We start from the raw sequence: 21,911 nt of genomic DNA on the forward strand, positions 1-21,911 counted from the left end.
CAGCCAAGCAAAATCTATGATAAAACCTAAAAAGAGGTGAGGATTTAATGGGATTTGGAGGAAGAGGGAGAAACCAGATTTGAAGAATCAAAAACAAGAAGGGGCCAGATGTGGTGGCCCAGACCTGTAATCCCAGTAGCTTGGGAGGCTCAGGCAGGAAGATCGCAAGTTCAAAGCCAGTCTCAGCAATTTAGCCAGGCCCTAAGCAAGTTATCAAGACCCTGTCTCTAAATAAAATATGAAAAAGGGCTGAGGATGTGGTTCAGTGGCTAAGCGCCCCTGGTTTCCATTCCTGGTACCAAAAAACAAAGAAAATACAAAGAAGGGTCAGTGCCTTCCAAACAGAGGAAATGATCTATGTCAAGATGTGTGTGTGTAGGCACAACATCAGATGGAGAATGTGACCAGCAAATCAGCTTGACAAAAAGAACAGGTTCGGGATAAAGCTCAGTTGGTAGAGTGCTTGCCTTGCATACACAAGGCCCTGGATTCAATCCCCAGCAACACACACACACACACACACACACACACACACACAAGTTAGGAGTATTCCTAATCTTAGGCTGCTAAGATTAGGAATACTCCTAGTTAGTGAAAGAACATGGATGTCAAGGGTAGCTTTGGTTTTGTTTGTCAGACATCAGGGAGTCAGGAAAAGTTCATGTGAATAAAATATTACAGATAGCAACAAAAGACTTTGCAGTAACAGTCTGCTAAGGCCACCTCATCATAGATGGCTAGGTTCACTTACATCCTAGGAAGTTGGATGTAAGTGAACCTAGCCTGAAAAGTCTCATCAGAGCTGGACATCGAGTGGATTTAAGGCAGGAAAAGAGAGGAAAGAGTGAAAAATGACTGAGAGTTCTCTAGCCTGTTGGGTTGGGTGATTGTGGTATAAGGAGCAGGTTATTTCTGAAGGGAAGCTTTTGACTGAGGCCAAGAGTAGAGAGAAAGGGACAAAGAAATAACAAGCTAAGATTTTGAAATGCAAAGTTGAAGATGATGCAAGGAGTTTCAGTTGCAGGCCTGGAGGCAACTGTCTGTAAGAAGGTGAGAAGTCAGAGTTCATGTTGTGTTCCTTTTTTGTTAACCTCTGGCTCCTCCCAAGCCCTGCCTTCTTGCAGCCTGTTCACACTGCCTTAAATATTCTTTTCTTGGCAATTTGCTATTGGGAAGAATTCATATTTATAGATTTTGAATATTTCCCTGTGAACTTTCTCTATGGTAGCATACAAAAAAAAAAAAAAAAAAAGATAAAAGGAAAGGTTTTTAAAATGCATTGAAGACTTTTCACCATGAAATAATTGTCTAGAAGTTACTTTGATTTTTAATAATTAATATTTATTACTTTCAAATTCAAAATAGTAAACTTTTACATTAAACATATCTACTTCATTATTCTATTTATAAATCTAACAAACTGGTGTCTAATCCATTTTGTTAATCATTTAAAACTGCATTTATTAATTTAATAATTTGGCTATTTTTTGAAACACACCAATTTTCTGATTAACAAACTTTCCCAAATTCTTAAGTAATTCTTATTAAACTAGTAAATTAAACAAATGCACATGGTGAGTTTTAATTTTTCTTAGAAATTCCAAATAGTCTTATAAAAGATTTTAAACTTAAAATCAAAATCTAGATCAGTCAGTTGTATGTTTATTTATTTGTTTGTTTGTTTATTTTTAGTTGCAGTTGGACACTATACCCCTATTTATTTATTTATTTGTATGTGGTGCTGAGGATCAAACCCAGGGCCTCGCATGTGGTAGGCAAACACTCTACCGCTGAGCCACAATCCCAGCCCCAGTTGAGTATTAAAAATCAACATTACTAGATTAAATTTTAGATGCTTTATTAAACGTTAAAGGTATTTCTAAATGGGCATTGTGGTTCACACCCATAATCCCAGCTAGGGAGGCTGAGGCAGGAGGGTTGAAAATTCTCAGCAATTTAGCAAGAACTTCAGCAGGACCCTAAATAAAAAATAAAAAGGGCTGGGGATGTAGCTCAGTGGTAAAGCACCTGGCTTCAATCCCAAGTACCAAAAATTTTTTTTTTAAATTTAAAAAAGTATTTCTAATAAACACTATTAACCATTAGAATTGTTTAAAGTATCAAAACTTGAAACTTTTAAATATCAAATGTATAGATTCCTTAATACAAAAAATACTATTATGAGATTTGATTTGCTTCATCATATCTCTATTTAATTCTAATCCTACTCAAGATAAAGAGAGATGCATATCCATGAGAAAACAATTATATCATCCCAAGCAAATCTGGGAACACCTTCCCAAGAAATGTTTGGGTTTACCTTCTTGGCTAGGAGGGTTCCCTGTGGTCAGAAGTTTCCTTGGCCTCTCTGTCTCCAATGCTTGCCTTCTCTTTCCAGGCATCCCAAAGAAAGGGGGTTTAACTCTCTCAATGTAAGTAGAGTTGGCCAGGTAGTCTTTCCCACCACCTCCTTCAAGGTTGTACTCCCCCCTCAGGATATCAGACCTCCTGGGCCTGTTCTAGGCCAGCTTTCATTGAAGACTTACCGCAGCCTGAATGTCTTTGATCTATGGTCACCTCATAGTGCAAAGAAAAGTACATTGTTAAGATTAAAATCAGTCAACACAACTCCTCTTAGGAGAAAAGAACTATTTTTAGCAAAGCCCTTTGTTGGGCTGTCTCAATTGTCAAAAGGCAATCTTGAAGGGATGGTAGGAATAAGTTAGGAGTCAAATGGCTTCACATAGGGAAGAATAAACTTTGAGTTCCAGAGGATAGTCTGAGAGGGAAGGGGAGAAAAATTAAAGTGAATGAGGAGAGAGAGTAGTCAAGCCCTGAGGAGAAGGAGGGCAGGTGGATGGACTCTGAGGGGAGGGACACATGCGTGACAGGAAAGGTGCTGCTGTTCATGACAGTTCTTCATTCCCCTCCCTGTTTGACCATGGCAGAATCTGATGTGTTGTGGTTGGTTGGAGCTGGGAGAGACTTACAAGAGAGGGAGCCAGTCTCAACTGACCAGGCATGACTTTATCATGGCATTGGCTGGAGTGGAATGGAAGCCACAGACTAAGGAGAGTCTCAGGGACACTGGTAAAAGTGAGAGTGAGAGTCCCAGTGACAGTGGATGGTGGAACCATTCAAAGATGGAATGGAGTCAGAAAATCAGGTGCAGAGTGGTCAGGGAGGCCAGAAGGAGGTAGAGAACATGGAGTATCCATTTGAATGGGATATGCCGAGAGCTTCAAATGGGATCTGTAGCAGGAAATTATGCCATAACAGTGATATTTGGAATAGTGTGAATGAAGTAAGTTTCTGAGGGACTGAATTTACAAAGGAAATAATGGACTGTGTCCAACAAGACAGTGTGAGAGCTCTGTACATCAGAATTAGGGGGAGGTATGGGGAGAGGAGCCTTTAAATAAAATGGAGAGGAATGTTGTGAAGGGGAACTTGGGTATTGCCAAATCACAGAGACTTAAGGAGCAAAATAAACTTATGTGAACATAAATAAAATATGCAATTCATCTTAGTCCATTAATCACTATTAAATGCCTTCTGTATGCTTGACTAAGAGAACATGGATATAGATAAAACAAGGTCCCTAGGGCTGACCAGGGTAAAGCCACTGTCTAACTCCAGGGAAATTCATCTAGGAATTGGTCTGCCTGGGTGTGGGGGTGCATTACTAGGAGGGCAATGGCTATGCTGAAGGTCAATGGTCAGCTTTTACTTGGGATCACACTCAGCTGAGGGCTTGATAAAGCACAGATTACTAGGTGCCACCCCTGGGGTTTCTGATTCAGTAAGTCAGGAGTGGAGCCTGAGACTATGCATTTGCATCAAGACTATAGGTGATGCTGAGGCCAAGGGTCCAGAGGCCACACTCAATATCCACTGTGCTAGGCTGGTGGTTGGTGGACAGCAAATGCTTCCCCTTCCTCCCTTCTCTATAGGTCCTAGTGTCCGATCCCTGGCATGCCTTTAGGTCCCTAGAGTCTTTTTGTCACAAGTTAAACAGCTGCTATCGCAAGTTGTAGCCCTAAAATATTGTTTAAAAGGTGCGGTCTTTGAAAATGGTGCTGGGGTGGAGGGGCAGGAAAGTAATCTCTGCTTAAACTTCTCCCCACTACCCCCACTCCCCAGCACACCTCCCCAGCACAGCTCCATCCCTGCTTCTGATAATGACAAATGTATGTTCAAGTTTCTAGTTCCTATTAGTCTGCACAGAAAGACCTTCATCAATAACTTGAAAATAAGGCACAGCGGCTCCTTCTTTTTGGTGCTAGGGATTGAACCTAGGTCCTATGTGTTCATGAAGTCTACCACTGAGCTACATTCCTAACTCCAAAGCTTGTCTCTTAAACTATGAAATCTACATTCAGAGGAACAAAGCATGAGCCAAAAGGATGGCCTTTACTAACAAGGCCTTTTCAGTAACTACAGTAGAGGATTAATGAGAGAAAAGCACCCAGGCCAAGGGTGGGTGAGGGACATAATAAGGGGATCACAGAGGTTGGCATTGGCAGTGAATATCTAGGCTTTACCCAGGGAAGAGGTAATACTAATGAACAGTCTTCTACTATCACAATTCCATCTGCAAGCCTTTTCCTGATGTGGAGATAGAGGCCTGACACTTTTTAATCCTGATTCCAGTAGTTGATTAATCTAATATCCGTATCCATTGCTCTGATTTCCATTCATTTCTGTGGATAGCTGTGTTTTCAGGGAAAAAATACACTGGTCTTTCACATTCTCTTACAATAATTTTCAGAAAGTTATAGTTCTTGTTGCAATTGGTCTGCTCATATTCCAACTTTATATATTTTTATAAGAAATTACTTAACTTGTGTCTGCCATTAAGAAATGGATCTGTTCTTAATATGCTAATGAAATCAGGTTTCTGAGACTACCAGGTTGAGTATCAGATCCTGGGCTGGCGAATTCACCAAGGGATCGTCTTAGAAGACAGGTTGCTTGTCTTTCCCAGTTATTTCTCAGGATGTGTAATCACAGGGTAGGATGACAGGCAGCCACAACCCACCCTGGAGGATCAGAGAATTCTCAGAGATGATAACATCTGATTATATCTTAAAGGGTGAGTTAGAGTTTGCTGTCAAAAGACGTGAGTAGGGCCTTCCCTGCAGAATCCAGGGCACAGAGAGGAGTCAAGTGCAGAGAGTTGTGGGCATGACAAGTACAGGCAGGAGGGTGGAGTAGGGGTGACTGAGAAATAGGGGTCAAATCAAGGAGAGCCAGGAGTCTCATGGGAAAGAGGGTGTCCTTCACGTTTCTAAGCATGAGAACAAAAGGGAAAACTTGAATGTATCCCTCCTGCTTTAGGGTAGCTTATGGCTTTAAGAAGGAGCTAGTCTAGTTGTAGTTAGGCTGGTGTCTAAAGGAGGGATGGTGAGTTCTGAACTGTTGTAGTGGAGGAAAAGCATTTAGGAAGCAAACATTAGTAGGATTTAATATTTGGACACACAATGCTATAAAGAAGGATAAGGAAGATGGCAGTATTTAGGAAAACACTCTAGTTCTGGTTTGGATGTTTGAGTAGAAGGTGGACCAAAGGGGTAAGTCTCCCAGGGTTTATTTTGTATAATCAGGGAGCAGGGAATAAGTTTAGTGAAAATAATGAGATTTTTCAAGTGGAGATGGTCAGCATTTGGTTACATAACTGTTGTTGGGTGCTCAGTGGGCAAATTAGCGCTAGGCATAAAGACCTGTAGGTCATCCACACAGAGCGTTAGTTAAAAATGTGGGATGGCATGAGGTTGCACAGGTTAAGACAGAGAAGGACATGGTCCAAAGAAAAGTTCCTAAGCAGCAATTCCTACGGAATAGGCAGAGGATGAACCCACGGAGAGAAAGAGTAGTCTGGATACCAGAGAAGGAGAAGCAGAACACAAGAGTTACAGGAGCCATGGGAAGAGTGTCAAGGAGAAACTCAGGGACAATGGACTTAACAATGCCCCTTGGCTTCTGCATAAAGGGAGCCTTTGGCAACCAGGGTCATGGTTGCCTCTGGGCTTTGGCGGGAGGCAGTGGACTGAGGAGTAGATGGGAAGGAGGAAGTGCAAAGGTGCATGAGGATCATGCTTTTATAAACCTTACTGTGATACAGATCCCTCCTGAGATGTTGGTGTGATACACTCTTTTCTGTGGGCCTTCCTTTCTTTCCACCTTCCTGCTTGCAAAGTGGTTAGGAACAACATCCTAAAGCAGGCAGGAAGAACCCTTGAGCCCAGTACAAGTAGAGGAGTCAGGGGTGAGCCCCATCCCCAATATCCCCAAGAGCACTCTCTCACCAGACACCTCTAACCTTCTCCATTTTTTTGCTTCCCTGCACTGGTGGATAAAGGATTACAGTCTCCCATTCCAACAACGATCCCTCCTCATAAGGGAGTAACAGCCTGGAGGACCCCACAGGAAAGTGTTCAGCTTTTAGTGCTGCAATCTGGCTAAGAAGGGGAGGGAGATCATGGGCAGACTCTTGAGATCAGCATGTTTTCCTGAGCTCCTTCCCCTTCAATTTGAGATAGTAGGCAAAGGTACCCCTGCTCTGATTCCTCATGCCTTGCCCAGACCCCCATTTCTGGGGTCAAGAGAGCCAGCATTTTAAGGCATTTGAGCTTCTTCATCATTCTCAGGGGAGTCGGCTTGTTCCTACTCAGCCACCAGTGGACACTGGCTTTCTGGAGGAGAAACATATTTAAGGTACAATTCTCTAATAGCTGGGTGAAGAAAGTCCCAGGGATTCTTCCCCTGCAGGCCAAGTTTGAACTAATTAAAATGATGTGTATGAATCTTCTGAAGGAAGTCTGGTCTTTCACCTGGAATCTCCCCAGGTTCTCAAAAGCAGGGGAAAAACAAATAATCAATAAGGACGAATTAGGTCTCTTCCCTTTGTCAATGGTGGGTCCTTCCCATGCTACCCCAGCCCTCAGCCAGGACATAAGGACTTCCCAACACCTTTACCACCAACAGGAGAACCAGCTTCCTGAAGAGGAAGGAAGTCTATTTAGCCTGCAGTTCTGAGCCCATTTCGGAAGGTTTGTCCTAGTCTGATAGGTTGGGACCAGTCAATCTCACAGGTTCTTCTATAAGCTTGCTCATGGAAAGTTTCATACTTCAAGGAAAAAAGCAAAACACAACAACAACAACAACAAAACATTTAGAAGAGAAAATAAAAGAGTGGGAGAAAACACACACAGGGTTCACTGATGAAATTTTTGATGGTGTATGAGTGCTGGGAAGGAACCCTCAGACCATTGCTTTAAGCCTGAAAGACTCAAGCAAGCCTACATGAAAAGAGTCAGTGGAGGGCTGGAGTTTGGCTCAGCGGTAGAGTGCTGTCTAACAACATGTGAGACACTGGGGTTGATCCTTAGCCCACCACATAAAAATAAATAAATGTCCAACCGCAAATATATATATTTTAAAAAAAAGAGTCAATTGACGAGAGAAATTCAAGATATAAGAGAGACATATTAATGATGGAAGCAGACTCCAGAGAATACAGGATGAGGCTTATGATGGAGGTCAGCCACCCGGCTGCTGACCTCATACAGGATGCGAGAAGCTCCCCTTTGGAATCTAGCAGATGTTGATGCTCATAGAGTCAGATGGAGCCATTCACAGAAGATGTTCCTTGGCAGTTGTCTGGATTTTAAATGTATCCAAAGTCATCTAATAGACCATGGAATGACTCCTTGATGTGAGCCATGTGTACTTTTTACATTTCATTCTTACAACAATCCTATAAGGTAGATATTATCTGATTTTATAATAGAGGAAAGAACTCAAAGAAGTTATATGACACGTCCTATGTCACATGGCTTCCAAGACGCAGACCTAGTTTTGAATGCGGGCTTGCTTTACACATGTTGTTTGTATGACTCCAGGTGACATCATGCTGCCTTGGAGCAGAGGAGATGTAGTGTTTTCTGTCAAGGAAATACCATGTGGGCGGTATTGGGGGCAGTGAATCTTTTCATCTCTGAAATCACCACAGGGATTTTATTTCTCTAGGAGTCAAACTTGTCCTGGTTTCCAGATTTTCTAGTTTGTCTAGAAATCTATCCAATTGCAGCAAACAGCTCGGGCCCACCAAGGGCCTGACAAACATTTTTGATTGTGAAAACTTTAGTCAGGCTTCTGAGTTTTCAGAAATTAGATCTGAAAACTAAGATCCTCTTGGACCTTTTCTGGTAAAATCTAGCATCATCAAAGAACTCTGTTTAGACAATTTAGTAGAGCCCCTCACCCCATCCTAGATATCTGATCACCCTTGATGTCTGACGGAGATCCTCAACTTCATCATCCCACCAGCTGATGTCTGTTCTGGCCTGCCTTCAGCAAGAATCCTGTTAGGTCAGTTTAGCCACAATTCCACTTAACCCTGATGCTTCCTGTTACTAATTTCTTTTTAAGTTTTCAACTTTTATTAATGTTTTTTGTAGTATTTTTTAGCATAAAAATTTATTCAGTATATATAAACCTATAAACACATGAATCATATAAATGTACTTTTTTTTTCCTCATGAATACAACTTTGTGTACTTCAGTTTTTACAATAAAGGGTTAACTTTTAAATATTCTATATATGCCATCAAATATAAATCAGTTTTCCTTTCTATCTCTTGATTAGTCTCAACTTAAAATACATATTTCTTTTTTATTTCCTATTTTTTAATTTATATATGACAACAGAATGCATTGCAATTCTTATTACACATATAGAGCACAATTTTTCATATCTCTGGTTGTATATAAAGTACATTCACACCAATGCGTGTCTTCATACCTATACTTTGGATAATAATGATCATCACATTCTCTTGTAGCATTTTTCATGCAGAGTTTCTTGTTTACTTTTTTTAAAAATAATTTGTTGTTTTTAGATATACATGACAGTAGGGTGTGTTTTGACATATTATACATTCATGTATTGCAACCCATTATAATTTTGATTCCATTCTTGTGGTTGTACATGATGTGGAGTTACATTGGTTTTATATTCATATATGAACATAGGAAAGTAATGTCTGATTTATTCAACTGTCTTTCCTATTCTCATCCCCTTCCCTCCCTTCCCTTCATTCCCCTTTGTCTAATCCAGTGAACTTCTATACTTCCCCTTGCTACCCTCTCGTTAGGGGTTAGTATTTACATATCAGCTACATAACATTTGGCATTTGATTTTTGGGGGACTGGCTTATTTCACTTGAATTGAGCTGCTATAAACATTGGTGTGACTGCATCTCTTGTAGTATGCTGATTTTAAGTCCTTTGGGTCAAATGGTGATTCCATTCCAAGTTTTCTCTTAGTAGTTTTCTATCCACCAACTCCTACACTGCTTATTGGCTGTGAATTCCCACTTGCCATGCTACAGTCAGAGTTGAACCCAGCTTCTCTCCCCAAAGCAAGACCCTGTTGCAATGGTTCCTGTAGTTATCATTTGAGGTCCTAAATAAAGTCTTCATTAACAGGCATTATTGAATAATTTTTTCTTTAATGGGCCTCAGTGGGTTAGGCAATAGCATAATAAAATTTTGAATTAAAATTGATTGAAAAATCTGTCCAATTTTGTTGTCGTATTCATTCAGAAGATGGGATGAGGGATGTAAATTATTTGTAGTATTGATGATCCTTAACCGGTAATTATGACTGAATCCCAAGACTTTGCACTGTGGATTATAGAGCAGAGAGAGCAGCATCTGGCCACCCTTCTAGTAACTGTAGCTTAAGGAAAATGGCTGTGAGTGAAAATTCTTTTTGTTGGCAGAGTTACCCCAGGACTTTGCATTTATACCATCTTTTTAAAAAAATATTGTTTAGTTGTCAATGGACCTTTTTAATATTGTTTAGTTGTCAATGCTGAGAATCAAACCCAGTGCCTCATGCATGCTAGGTAAGCACCCAGCCCTATACCATCCTTTTTTTTTTTTAATTTAATTTTTAGTTGTTGATGGACTTTTTATTTATTTATTTGTGTGTGTGTGTGTGTATAATATATATATATATTTGAGAACCAAACCCAGCACCTCACACAAGTTAGGCAAGTGCTTTTCCACTGAGCTACAGCTCCAACCTGCATTTATACCATCTTATAGAGCTATGATTTTAAATGTGTTTTATTCAGCACATACATACGTATTCCATGGATACCCTCAATCCCCTCCTTTTGAGGGTCTTGCTAAGTTGCTGAGACTGGCTTTGAATTTGTACTCCTCCTGCCTCAGCCTCCCAACTCCCTGAGAGTATAGGCATGCACCACCACCACCCAGCAATATTTTTAATTAGAAAACATTTCAGAAAAAATAAACATAAAAATTAAAACTACCCAGCTACAGCCAGAATGAATTGTTTTTCAGTGAATTATACATACATATATCATCAACTCATTTTGGATATTCTTAATATATGATATAAAATATTTGTCTTTTGCCTTTTTAAAACAATTGTGCCATGCCTTACCCTCATTATCATAAAAATTATTTTAAAGCATTATTTTATTGGTTTGTAGGCACTTATTCTTGATCTCTATGAAACTGCCCAGGCAGCCACATTCTGTTAGATTTTAGGAACTCTGCCTTCGTATTAACCACCATCTCCTGCTTAGTCAGTAAGTGCTGTCTTGAAATTTTACACTGTGAAGAGATAACTCATTGTGATGCAGGGTTTTCCCATGACCTGTCCCCACGGACCCAAGGTCCTCCAGAGCGACAGAACTTTGCCTCAGTTCCCTCATGCCAGCACCTCACCATCACTGCCAAAGGACCAGCACTGCAGGTCCTTTGGTGTTTGCCCACCTGGTATCATCTTTTGCAAAGCAAAAGGAAAACACACAGCCAGGTGTAGTGACATACACAAGCAATCCCAGCAACTTGGGAAGCTGAGGCAGGAGGATAGCAAATTTCAGGCTGGCTTAGTCAACTTAGCAAGACCCTGTCTCAAAATTAAAAAAAAAAATCAAAAAAGACTGAAGATGTAGCTCAGTACTAAAGTACTCTTGGGTTCAATCCCCAGTTACACCCTCCCCCCCTAAAAGGCAAAGCATGGCTGGGGATGTAGCTCAGAGGAAGAGCAATTGCCTAGCACATATTAGGCCCTGGGTTCAATCCCCAGAACTGCCAAAAAAAAAAAAAAAAAAAAAAAAGGAAAACAATGAAGATTCTGAATGACTCTCAAATGTAGATTTTTTTGTCATCCAAACTTTCCAGGATGACTTCCAGGTGGTTCTGAGCTTTTACCCTCCTACCACCCCTGGGGGGCAGTGATAATGGCACAGCCAGGGTCTTCTTGCCTGCCCACCATACAACACCAAATATTCACCAGGTGCAAGTTTCCAACCTCACAAAGCTCACCTGAACCACTTGGATCACCCCCATGACAGGACTGAGCCCCACTGACAAGAGGAACACGTGTGTTCCCTCCCCATGATCTCTCCCCATGCTTGAGCTGGTCTGAACTTTCTGAGTTGCTCTCACATGCATCGGCTTTTGACCCCCTCCATTCACCTTGCCATCTTTGCCCTGGCCTTGCATTTTTTTTTTAAAGAGAGAGAGAGAGAGAGAGAGAGAGAGAGAGAGAGAGAGAGAGAGAGAGAGGGAATTTTTTAATATTTATTTTTTTAGTTTTTTGGCAGACACAACATCTTTGTTTGTATGTGGTGCTGAGGATAGCACCTGGGTCGCACGCATGCCAGGCAAGCACGCTACCGCTTGAACCACATCCCCAGCCCTGGCCTTGCATTTTTGATCTGACTCTAAGCTAGCACTGTCTGCTCCCCACAACCTAGACACCTCCAGATAGGATTCCAGAGCTGACCTGAGGACGGAGCTCCCATCAGGATTGGCTAAAAGCACAATGAGAACCAGGTCAAAACCAGAGACCAAACATCAGTAGATGATTTCCTGTTCTCATTAAACATGTGCAGTTGTGCACAGGACTCCGTGCTTTGGTAGGAGGGGACAGAAAGAGAGGAAGCCGGTGATGGCAGCTAGGGTGGCACTAGATCTAAGGAATTTCCCTGCCAACCTGTCTCAGCCCTAATGAATGTTTCCATTAGTAATCCTTCTGTAATCTCCAGCTCAGTACCCTAAGCATTTGGGGTACCTGTTCTCCCTATAGCAACTCTTTTCCATTGCCATATCCTGCCTTCCTCCTCAGCTCTGCAAGATACGCAAATCATATGATTGGTTTATGGGAAAGGAGGATGATGTCTGATCTTAGTACCTCTCACCCAAAATTCTAAGGTCTGGGGGCAGTGGCACATGCCTATAATCCCAGTGGCTTTGGAGGCTGAGCAGGAGGATTCAGAATCCAAAGCCAGCCTCAGCAATTTAGCAAGGCCCTAAGCAACTCAGCGAGACCCTGTCTCTAAATAAAATATAAAAAAGAACTGGGGATGTGGCTCAGAGGTTAAGTGCCTCTATGCTCAGTCCCTGGTACCATAATAGATAGATAGATAGATAGATAGATAGATAGATAGATAGATAGAATTCTAAGGGATAAGGTCAGAGGTCACATTTAAGGAGGGATGGGGGCACATGAGGACTTAGATCCTGAAGCCAAGGAAGGCGTGGGCAGGAGTTCTGCCTGCACTTGCTGAGCGCTCCTGGGCATTCTTTATGTTGTAAAGTTTCACAACTTTGACTCTTATGGGGATCTCATTGAGTCAAAACTTTTTAATATATCCACTTTTATAGTTTATTATTATTATCTATTAATCATTAATAGTTATTGGGGATCATCTCCACACCATAAATTTTTGTTCCTTTGTACCCATTTCCTTGAATCCTTAGAATGACTGTTCAAAGTAGATGCTGTTGTCCACCCTTTCATAAGTAAGGAAACTGAGGCTTAGAGGGTCAAGGAGTTTTTATAAGGTCACACAGCTAGTATGATGGAGCTTGGATTTGCAGTTGGGTCCATCTGTAAGTCAACCTTCCATATTGTAGGTTTCTGCATCTTTGGATTCAACCAATAGCAAATGGCAAATATTTAGAAAAAATTGCATTTGTATCGAACATGTACAGATTATTTTTTTAAAATTATGGTTGTAGTTGAACAGCATGCCTTTATTTTATTTGTTTATTTTCATATGGTGCTAAGGATTGAACCCAGTGCCTCATGTGACCTAAGCAAGCACTCTGCCATTGAGCTACAACCCAGCCCCAGATTCTTTTTTTTTTTTTTTAGAGAGAGAGAGAGAGAGAGAAAGAGAGAGAGAATTTTTTAATACTTATTTTTCAGTTTTATCGGTGGACACAACATCTTTATTTTATTTTTATGTGGTGCCGAGGATTGAACCCAGTGCCCCCGCGCATGCCAGGTGAGCGCATTACGTTTGAGCCACATCCCCAGACCCAGATTCTTTTTTGTCTTGCCATTATTTAAAAAAAAATACAGTATAGCAACTACTAATATAGCATTTACATTGTATTATGTATTGTAAGTAACCTAGAGAGAATTTTAAGCATGTGGGAGGATGTCCATGGGTTATATGTAAATACTACACCATTTTTATGAGGGACTTGAGCATTTACGGGTCCAAGGGGGGTCCTGGAACTATTTCCCCACAGATACTGAGGTTTTGACTGTCCTAATCATTAGTAATGGGTACCCCAAGCCTGGGAGTACATCTCATCTCTACCATCTACCAGGTATGTGAATGTGACAACTTTAAACTTTCTGTGTATCTTCTATAGAAAGGGGATAATAATAGTCCTTAACCTGTGGGATTATTAGGTGAGCACTATGTTAACTCTTGCTATTATTTCTTCAGTGTATAAGGTGTGAATTCTTTTCTAAGAAATTTCTTCCCCCTGTGATTGTGGTGATAGAACCTGAGGCCTTGAATATGCTAGGAAAATGTTCTACCATGAATCAAAACCCAAATCTATGTGTATTTTTTTTCTTTACTAGTTCACCATAATACATCTAAGATCTGTCCTTATTTGTACTGGTACACCATGCTTATTCTGTAAATTACAGATGGCAGGTCCAGGATTATGTCGTCCTTTTGGGGTCATTTTTTGTAGTCCCATTCTGATGAAGACAATGATGAACATGTTGCTAAAAAAAGAAAACTTTGAATCTGGCATTTAGCCAGTTTCCCTTCCAGGCCCAATACCAGTCTGTGGGCCTGCTGACTGGGTAGAGGTCCCTCTCTAGGGAGAAGAGGCTCTCTTCCAGGTAGGGTGGACTCATAGCACCATGAACATCCAGTATGATTTTACGAGTATGAAAGAATTATTTGCAAAACACCCTGTTCCTAGTTAAACTGCTGCTGTATTTTGGCTTAGTTCACATAACCTTATGCACAATTAATTGAAAAATAGTCTTTGGTTAAATAAATTTGCTTTTTAGCTTTGGGCTACTAGACATTGCAATAGGTGGACTATACAAAATTTATCTTTAGCAGCTAACAGAGAACTGATGGCTAATTCTGTCTCAATTTCTCAGGTTCTGGTTGGAGTTAAGTGTCTCAGATGACACTAGTTTACATTATATAACTACAATGTGGAAGGTTTATTCTAGACATGAGCAATTTGAGAAGATTAGAAGAGTCAGAAAGAACAGGGACCAAGAAAATGTGAGAGAAAGGATATTTAGGGACCAGTGTTGCCAGGCTTAGGACAATTCAGGAAAGAGTTGAAAGAATAACTCTGAACTAACTAGGTGCCCAAATGCTTCCCCCTGGCTCCAATCCATTTTCCTCCCTTCTTTCTGCTCTGCAATTGAAGGTTGGTGTCTGCGGGGTGCACACATGGGCACCTTGGCTGCATGGCTCTAAGAGGTGGGTTTATCCAATGGGAGGAGCTAGTTTGTGTTTAGGGACTGGAAGTCAAGGTCAGAATATTTATTCTTCCCACATGTTTTTATGGTTTTTCACTGTGGATGGTAGTGACCGTTTTATGACAGTTTTATGGAGCAGACCTTTTCCCCTGGCTCCAAAGATTTTAGCCCAGCTTTTAATGGTATTTCTTCTCCCTAGTTCTTGGCATGCGGAGAGTGATGTCTTTTACTATTGCTAGTCCCTAGGTGCCTCAGTGTCTCTCACTATCTCTCCTTTGGATCTCTTAACCCTGACCATACTAGCTTTTTCATTTAAAACTCTTTATAGTGCTGGGTGCAGTAGTATATGCCTGTAGTCCCCTACAAAGGAGGCAGAAGCAGAAGGATCAATTGAGCCCAGGGGTTCAAGTCATCCTGCCAGGCACAGAGGCACACATCTATAATCTCAGCAGCTCAGGAGACTGAGGCAGGAGGATCTCGAGTTCAAAGCCAGCCTCAGCCAGCGAAAGTGAGGCATTAAACAACTCAGTGAGACCGTCTCTAAATAAAATACAAAATAGGGCTGGGGGTGTGGTTCAGTGGTTGAGTGCCCCTGAGTTCAATCCCTGGTACCCCAAATCTCTTTAGATCCTATCTAAACTGGCCACCTATCTCCTACCGTGTCTGAGACCTTTAGTTTCCAAATGACTTCAGACAACACACCTGGTGTTAAGCTGGGCGAGAGGAGCACCCTTTGACTTACAATATTATACATTTTATGATATTTCTCTTTCCTTGTCCTCATCTCTGGGATGTCTGAAAATTATGCTGACAGGAGATGAAGAGACTGATAGCCCATGCCCATTTGGAGGAGGTAAATGAGCAAATGTCTTTTACAAGCCTAGTGCCATTGGAGAGAGGTACTTAGTGCCTGCTTTCTGATTGATGGATTGATTTACTATTGATGGGAAGATACATCCTTTTCATTGAAATCACTGTAATCACGTCCTTATCATAGGCAGAGAGTGTCATCATTGTTATCCTTGAAAGAATTTGGTTTATTTTTAAACTATAGATGGATCTGAGTTTTTGTAATCACCAAAGTCTGAGCCCCTGCCACAAGTAAACATGCTTCAGTTGCATAAATCTAAACTGCTGCTGAGTGCAAAGCTGATGGATAAGAATACTTTATATTTGTATCAAGTGACCCGTGTTTCCACGCTCTCTCTCCCGAATTATCACGTTGGCTCATTCCAACAACTTGTCAAGACAGGCAGTTAATATTTTTATTTCCATTTTATAGGCTCAGTTCATCAAATATTTGTTGAGCCCCTTCCTATATCCCTGGTCCTCTGCTGGACAATGGTAATGCTGAGAGAAGGATGTTATGGTTTCTGTCCTCAATGCAGTCTAGTGGGAAACACAGACATAGCAATTATGATGTAGTGAGCGTTATGTGAGTGGTATGAGTGAAATATTAAGGGCTAAAAAAGAGGTGGGGACAAGCAAATGTCATTGGGTGCCCACCTTGCTGTGTGGTCCGTGGATTACAGGCAGCTGTACTACCTAGGAATTTGTTAGAAATGTGAGTCTCGGGTCCCATCCCAGACACACTGATGTAGAATCTGCATTTTTTTTTCTTTTTTCCTTGGTACCAGTCATTGAACCTATGGGAGTTTAACTACTGAGTCACACCCCTGGCCTTTTTCATATTTTATTTTTGAAACAGGGTCTTGCCAAGTTGCTTAAGTCCTCGTTAAGTTGCTAAGGCTGGCTTTCAACTTGCAATCCCCCTGCCTCAGTCTTCCCAGCTACTGGAATTACAGGCCTGCATCACTACCCTGGGCATTTTAAGAAGACATTCAGGACATCTCTATGCACATAGGGACGACTGGAAATCAAGGTCAGAATATTTATTCTTCCTACATGTTTGAGAAGAATTGGGCAAGGAAACCCACAGATTTTATTTAATTCACAATCACTAAGGTAGTTGTTAGCGTCCCTAAATTAAAGGTGAGAAATGACATTATATAATTCTCTGCCCATCACATATCTGTGTTATGGAACTGAAATTTGAATTCAGGCCTGATAGACACTCAGGCTCCATTCATGATTCTACACAGCTCCCTCCTGTGTAGGGGCCTCTTGGAAGCATCACAGAGGAGATAAAGCCTCATCTGTATTTGGAAGGACCTCATTGAGGGGATGAGGCATTCCAGTCAAAATGCCACTTGAACAAGTGCTTGGCTTGGTTTTAGAACAGAGTTTGTCAAGGAGAGTGTGGATTAAAAAGATGAGCAGAGAAGACTGGAATCAAATGATGAAGGGCCTTGAATGCTAGGCTAAAGAACTTGAAGCTGTCCTGTGAGTAGATTTCACAACCTGCTATGGACAATGTGACGTGAGCAGAGAGCTTACAACACAAGTGTGTCAGAAGCCCAGTCTTGTCACTCTCAGATGGAGTTTCAGTTTGGATTCCTGGAAGCAGACACTGGGACTGACTTTGGATTGCAAGATGTTCATTAGGAATCAACACCTACAAGAGGAAGCAGGGTGGAGCAAAAGAAGAAGTCAAACAGCGGGTCCAACAAAGTCCTGGCCAACCTGACAGAAAGTTCTAGAATGAGTGTGGCCTGTCAGGGCTGAAGTGGCCTTTATACCCCCACCTCACTCAGTCATATGCAGGCTATCCCACATCAACGGTGACCTCGGTCAACGGTGACCTCTACCTCAGTTGATGTCACTGGTCCCTAACAGCTGGAGCACACCTTGAAGGAGTTAGTGCTGTCTGTTAGCTAACTGCTCATAGCTGGGGGTGAGTCCTGCCTTGGAGTGGGGGCTATGAGCAGCACAGGTAGTTTTCTGTCTGCTCCAGTAGTTTGCTTACTTCTTTGTCTCTGTCTTTTTATTGGCAAACTAGAAATAGTAGTAGATCCTCGCAGGGCATTAGGGTATTATATTCCTGCCACATAACTCAACAGATACTAGTTATTTTTTTGTTAAACTGACAATTCAGTGTATATTTTCTCCCTTGGGATCCCTCAGATTTTGAAAATCCCTCACTGTGGCCTAAGGAATAGAAGAGAAGCACACACAGTCCCAGTGTGACCTCCTGGAATTCTTTCCCTTCATTACAATGTCCTAGGTCTCACTGTCGGACAATCTTGGTTGAGTTGAGCTGTGTTAGGTGGTAGGAAAGACTTGAAGTTTTTTTTTTTTTTTTTTTTTTGGTACTGGGGATTGAACTCAGGGGCACTTGAACACTGAACCACATCCCCAGCCCTATCTTGTATTTTATTTAGAGACAGGGTTTCATTGAGTTGTTTAGTGCCTCACTTTTTGTTGAGGCTGGCTTTGAACTTTCGATCCTCCTGTCTCAGCCTCCTGAGCTGCTGGGATTACAGGTGTGTGCCACTGTGCCTGGCTGATTTGAAGGATTTAAAGAAGGGGAATGATATGTCAGTCAGCAGTTTGAAAAGATAATGTAAGTTGAATCATGAAGGATGGACCAGAGGGTACATTATTTGGGTATAGACTAAACCTCTGTAAAAGAGTCTCAAAATAAGACCCAAACAAGAGTTTCTTTCTCAGTGTAAAAGTGAGTGATCATGAGTCCCAGAAGAAGCACTGCTCCTTGAGGCCACTCAAGGCTCAGGTCCCCTTTGCCTTATAGCTCTATTATCCTCTAAGTGGCCCTCAAAGTCCAGTCCCTGGACCAGCATCATCATCTGGGAACTTACTGAACATGCAGTTTTCAAGCCCCACTCAGCTCTGCCAAATCAGAAGCTCTAGGGGTGGTGCCCAGCAATCAATCCATAGTTCCAACAAGCTCTCGAGGGTGGGAACCTGGTTTGGTGGCTATGTGGTCATGTGATCTACCTAACTGTAAGAAACCTTGAGATATGTAGTCTCTATGTTGTAGAGACCTGCACCTGGGTAAAGCATGAGGTTCTATGCTTAAATAAAATAAATTAAAATAAAATAAAGGTAATGAATACTGTCAGAGAACTGTCTCTGCCACTACCATAATAAGACAGATGAAAAAGTGAGAGGCAGAACTAAAGCAGTGGGTATGGATGGGAGGGGTAGGGATGCACTTGAGAAATAAGTTCAGTCCTGATGAATGACTTGATTTTGTGGTGAGGGAGAGGAAGGAGAAGTGGGCAAGTCCTAGGTTCTAGGCAAGTGGATGATGATGATGGTAATTGTTGGCAAGGGTGCTGGAGAAGGAGGGAGAGAAGAATACGAGCTTATCTTAGACTTGATGGATTTGAGTTGATAAAAGAACATCCAGGTAGAGATGCCTAGTCCTGTGGCAGTTGGCACCACCTGTCCAAAAACCCTGAAAAGCCTGAGGTGGGAAATAGAGATTTAGAAAGAGCTTGGGTGGCGACAACATTGCCCAGAGTATGAGACGCAAAGAGGAAGAAGTGCTGGGAGAAGAGGCCTTTCAGAGGGAGCAGTGGAAGGGGAGCTACTGAAGGAGGTGACAAAGAGCTGTCCAAGTGCACACTGGTCAGATATGCTAGCGAGAGGAATCAGTGGTCAGTGCAACAAGAAAAGCACTCAGAAGTAGTCTTTGGTGACAAATGAGGCAAATTGAGACTCAGCCAGCATAAGGAAGGTGGCTGAGGCTCCCTGATTAGTAGGTGGCAGAGCCAGGACTAGCCCGTCTTCTGATTCTGGTCTTCCCACGAGAAGCTGCCACAGTGGCCTGTCACTCTCCTCGGAGCACAGTGCCGATCCTGGAGTCCCTAATATTTACTCCTTCACCAAGCTGGGTCATAAAAACTGTTTTCTGATTAGTGACTCTTTACCCATCCATGCAACTTGTTTCCAAAATTTTCATGGTTCCATCTTCCTCCTGTTTAATTGAGCGGACCCACCCTGAGTCTAATTGTGTCATGGCAGGTTGTTTTACAGGCTTCTCTTTCCTTCCAAGCATTCCAGAGCATGTTGTCCTTTTCCTGTGGTGTGGCTTGCCCAGCAGCCCAGTTTCAGAGCAATGCAGATAGTTGGTGTCATACCCTTCTACCCAGTGCATGCTGGGAAGAGGAATGTCGTGACTAAACAGCATAACTCATGTTCAAGTCCATGGCACTACTGATCCTACCTTTGTGCATTTTCAAATGCAGAAAACTTGATATTGCTGAAATTACCCAGAAGTCAAGGACAAATCCCACCAAAAATGTGACCTCATTGTCAATGCTGCCTGTTTGGAGGTTGATGTCCCACTTGGCACCGCACAAGGTGGCTAATCTCCAAAGTGCTCAGTTTGTTTTTTTATCCTATATTCCCAAATTTCTGACAAATGAGCATCAAGGTGTTTTCAAGGTAGCTGAAGTCTATAGCCACTTTCAGCATTTTGCTACTGATGATTATTTTTGCCTGTTGTAAAGACTTTGCAGCTACAGGGAGAATGTCACTATCACCAACAGGCTTATTCTCCACCCACAGTCGTGTGCGGACTGCAAAATGGCCCCAGTTTTTTGCATATCTTGTGAGATCACTATGGGAACACAGTCATTATGATACAGCAGTCCTTGTCTTGAGTACTTTTGATAGCTTTATTTTTTATGGTTTCATTTCCTATTGATATGAAAAAGACTCTTGATAACCAAAAATAAATATATCCATAAATTTCAGGTTGCTGGTTTCATTTGTGAGCATGACTTGGTAAACTAAATTGAATAACTCCAGACTTATGCAACTGTGTACTCTCATAACAAATGAGTCACACAGGACTCCTCAGCTCTGACATGATGCATGACCTTAAGAGTTTAGTGATTACTTATGATGTAGAACTAAGTTGGTGGCTATCAGCAGAAACCAGGCATAAATGTTACTAGTAAATATTACTGAAGGTTCTAAAATATATACAACTCCCTTTCTGCTGCTACCATTCAAGTCTAAGCTATCACGACATTGATGACATTTCTGCTAACTACTTGGACTAATAACCTGTCTTCCTGCTTTCATTCTGACCCCTGTTCTTTTTTCAAGTGTTGGGGATCAAACCCAGAGCCTAGTGATGCTAGGCAAGCATTTCATCACTGAGCTACACTCCCAGCCCCTAGTGTCATCTTGTCATGACAGATCAAGTCAGGTTATTCATGATTAATGCTATTCATGATAAATTACTTCATGTTATTCATCCACTTAAAGATCATCTGCTTTCCATCTCATCTCAGAATAAATTCTAAGCTCATCACCAACAGTCTATGAGTCCCTGTGTGATCTGGCCTGCCTGACTCTCCCATCTCTTGTCATCATCACTGTCCTCCCCCTTGTAATGAGCACTTTTCAGTTTTCTGCACACATCCCACCATATGCTGTCATGCAGGTTGTATCCTATGTAACTCCAGGAGGGGCATTCAGCAGACTGCAGGGCAAATGATGCTCTTGGAAATGTGCAGCATAGCATCCCTGCTCACCTACTCCAAGCCCTTTCCTATTAGAAAGCCTTGGCACTTGCTGGTCTTTCTCTGGGGGACATCCACCTGCAGGTTCTTTGCATGGCTGGCTCCTTCTTGCTAGCCCCTCAGCAAATATTCCTCAGGGCACTTGTGTATATCAGGCAGGACTGGTTATAGACTTTGCAGGGCCCAGTGCAAAATGAAAATCAGGGCCCTTGTTCAAAAATGACTAAATAGAGCAGTAAACAGAACACAGGGCCCTTCTGAGCATGGGGTCTTGTGCTGCCACACCGGTTACATCCCCACGAGGCTGGCACTGGCATGGGTCTCAGCTTCAATGTTACTCTTATGGGGGTAGGCGGGGCTTCCCTCTTCACCACCCAAACCAAATTGCCTTTTGATCAATCTGCAAAGGCATCAGCTCAGCCTTCTTCCTTTCCAGATAAAGCTGCAGTCTTTTAAATTACAAATGAAACAAAGATCCATAGAGGATTCCACTTGCACTGAATTTTTAGGCAGAACATCCAATCCATTTAAAAGGTTTTGGTTTCTTTTTAATGAGGTTTGGACAGGTTTTCCTTTTTCTACAAATTGGGTTGAAGTCAATGACAGGCCTTGTAAGTTGAGGAGAACATCACCACACAGAGGTCAAAAGAACCTGTCATGACATTATAAATTTGAAAAGGGTACTATGGATGGATCTTTTTCTA

The sequence above is a fragment of the Callospermophilus lateralis genome, chromosome 16 (assembly GCF_048772815.1).
Source record: "Callospermophilus lateralis isolate mCalLat2 chromosome 16, mCalLat2.hap1, whole genome shotgun sequence".
Classification (NCBI taxonomy): domain Eukaryota; kingdom Metazoa; phylum Chordata; class Mammalia; order Rodentia; family Sciuridae; genus Callospermophilus; species Callospermophilus lateralis.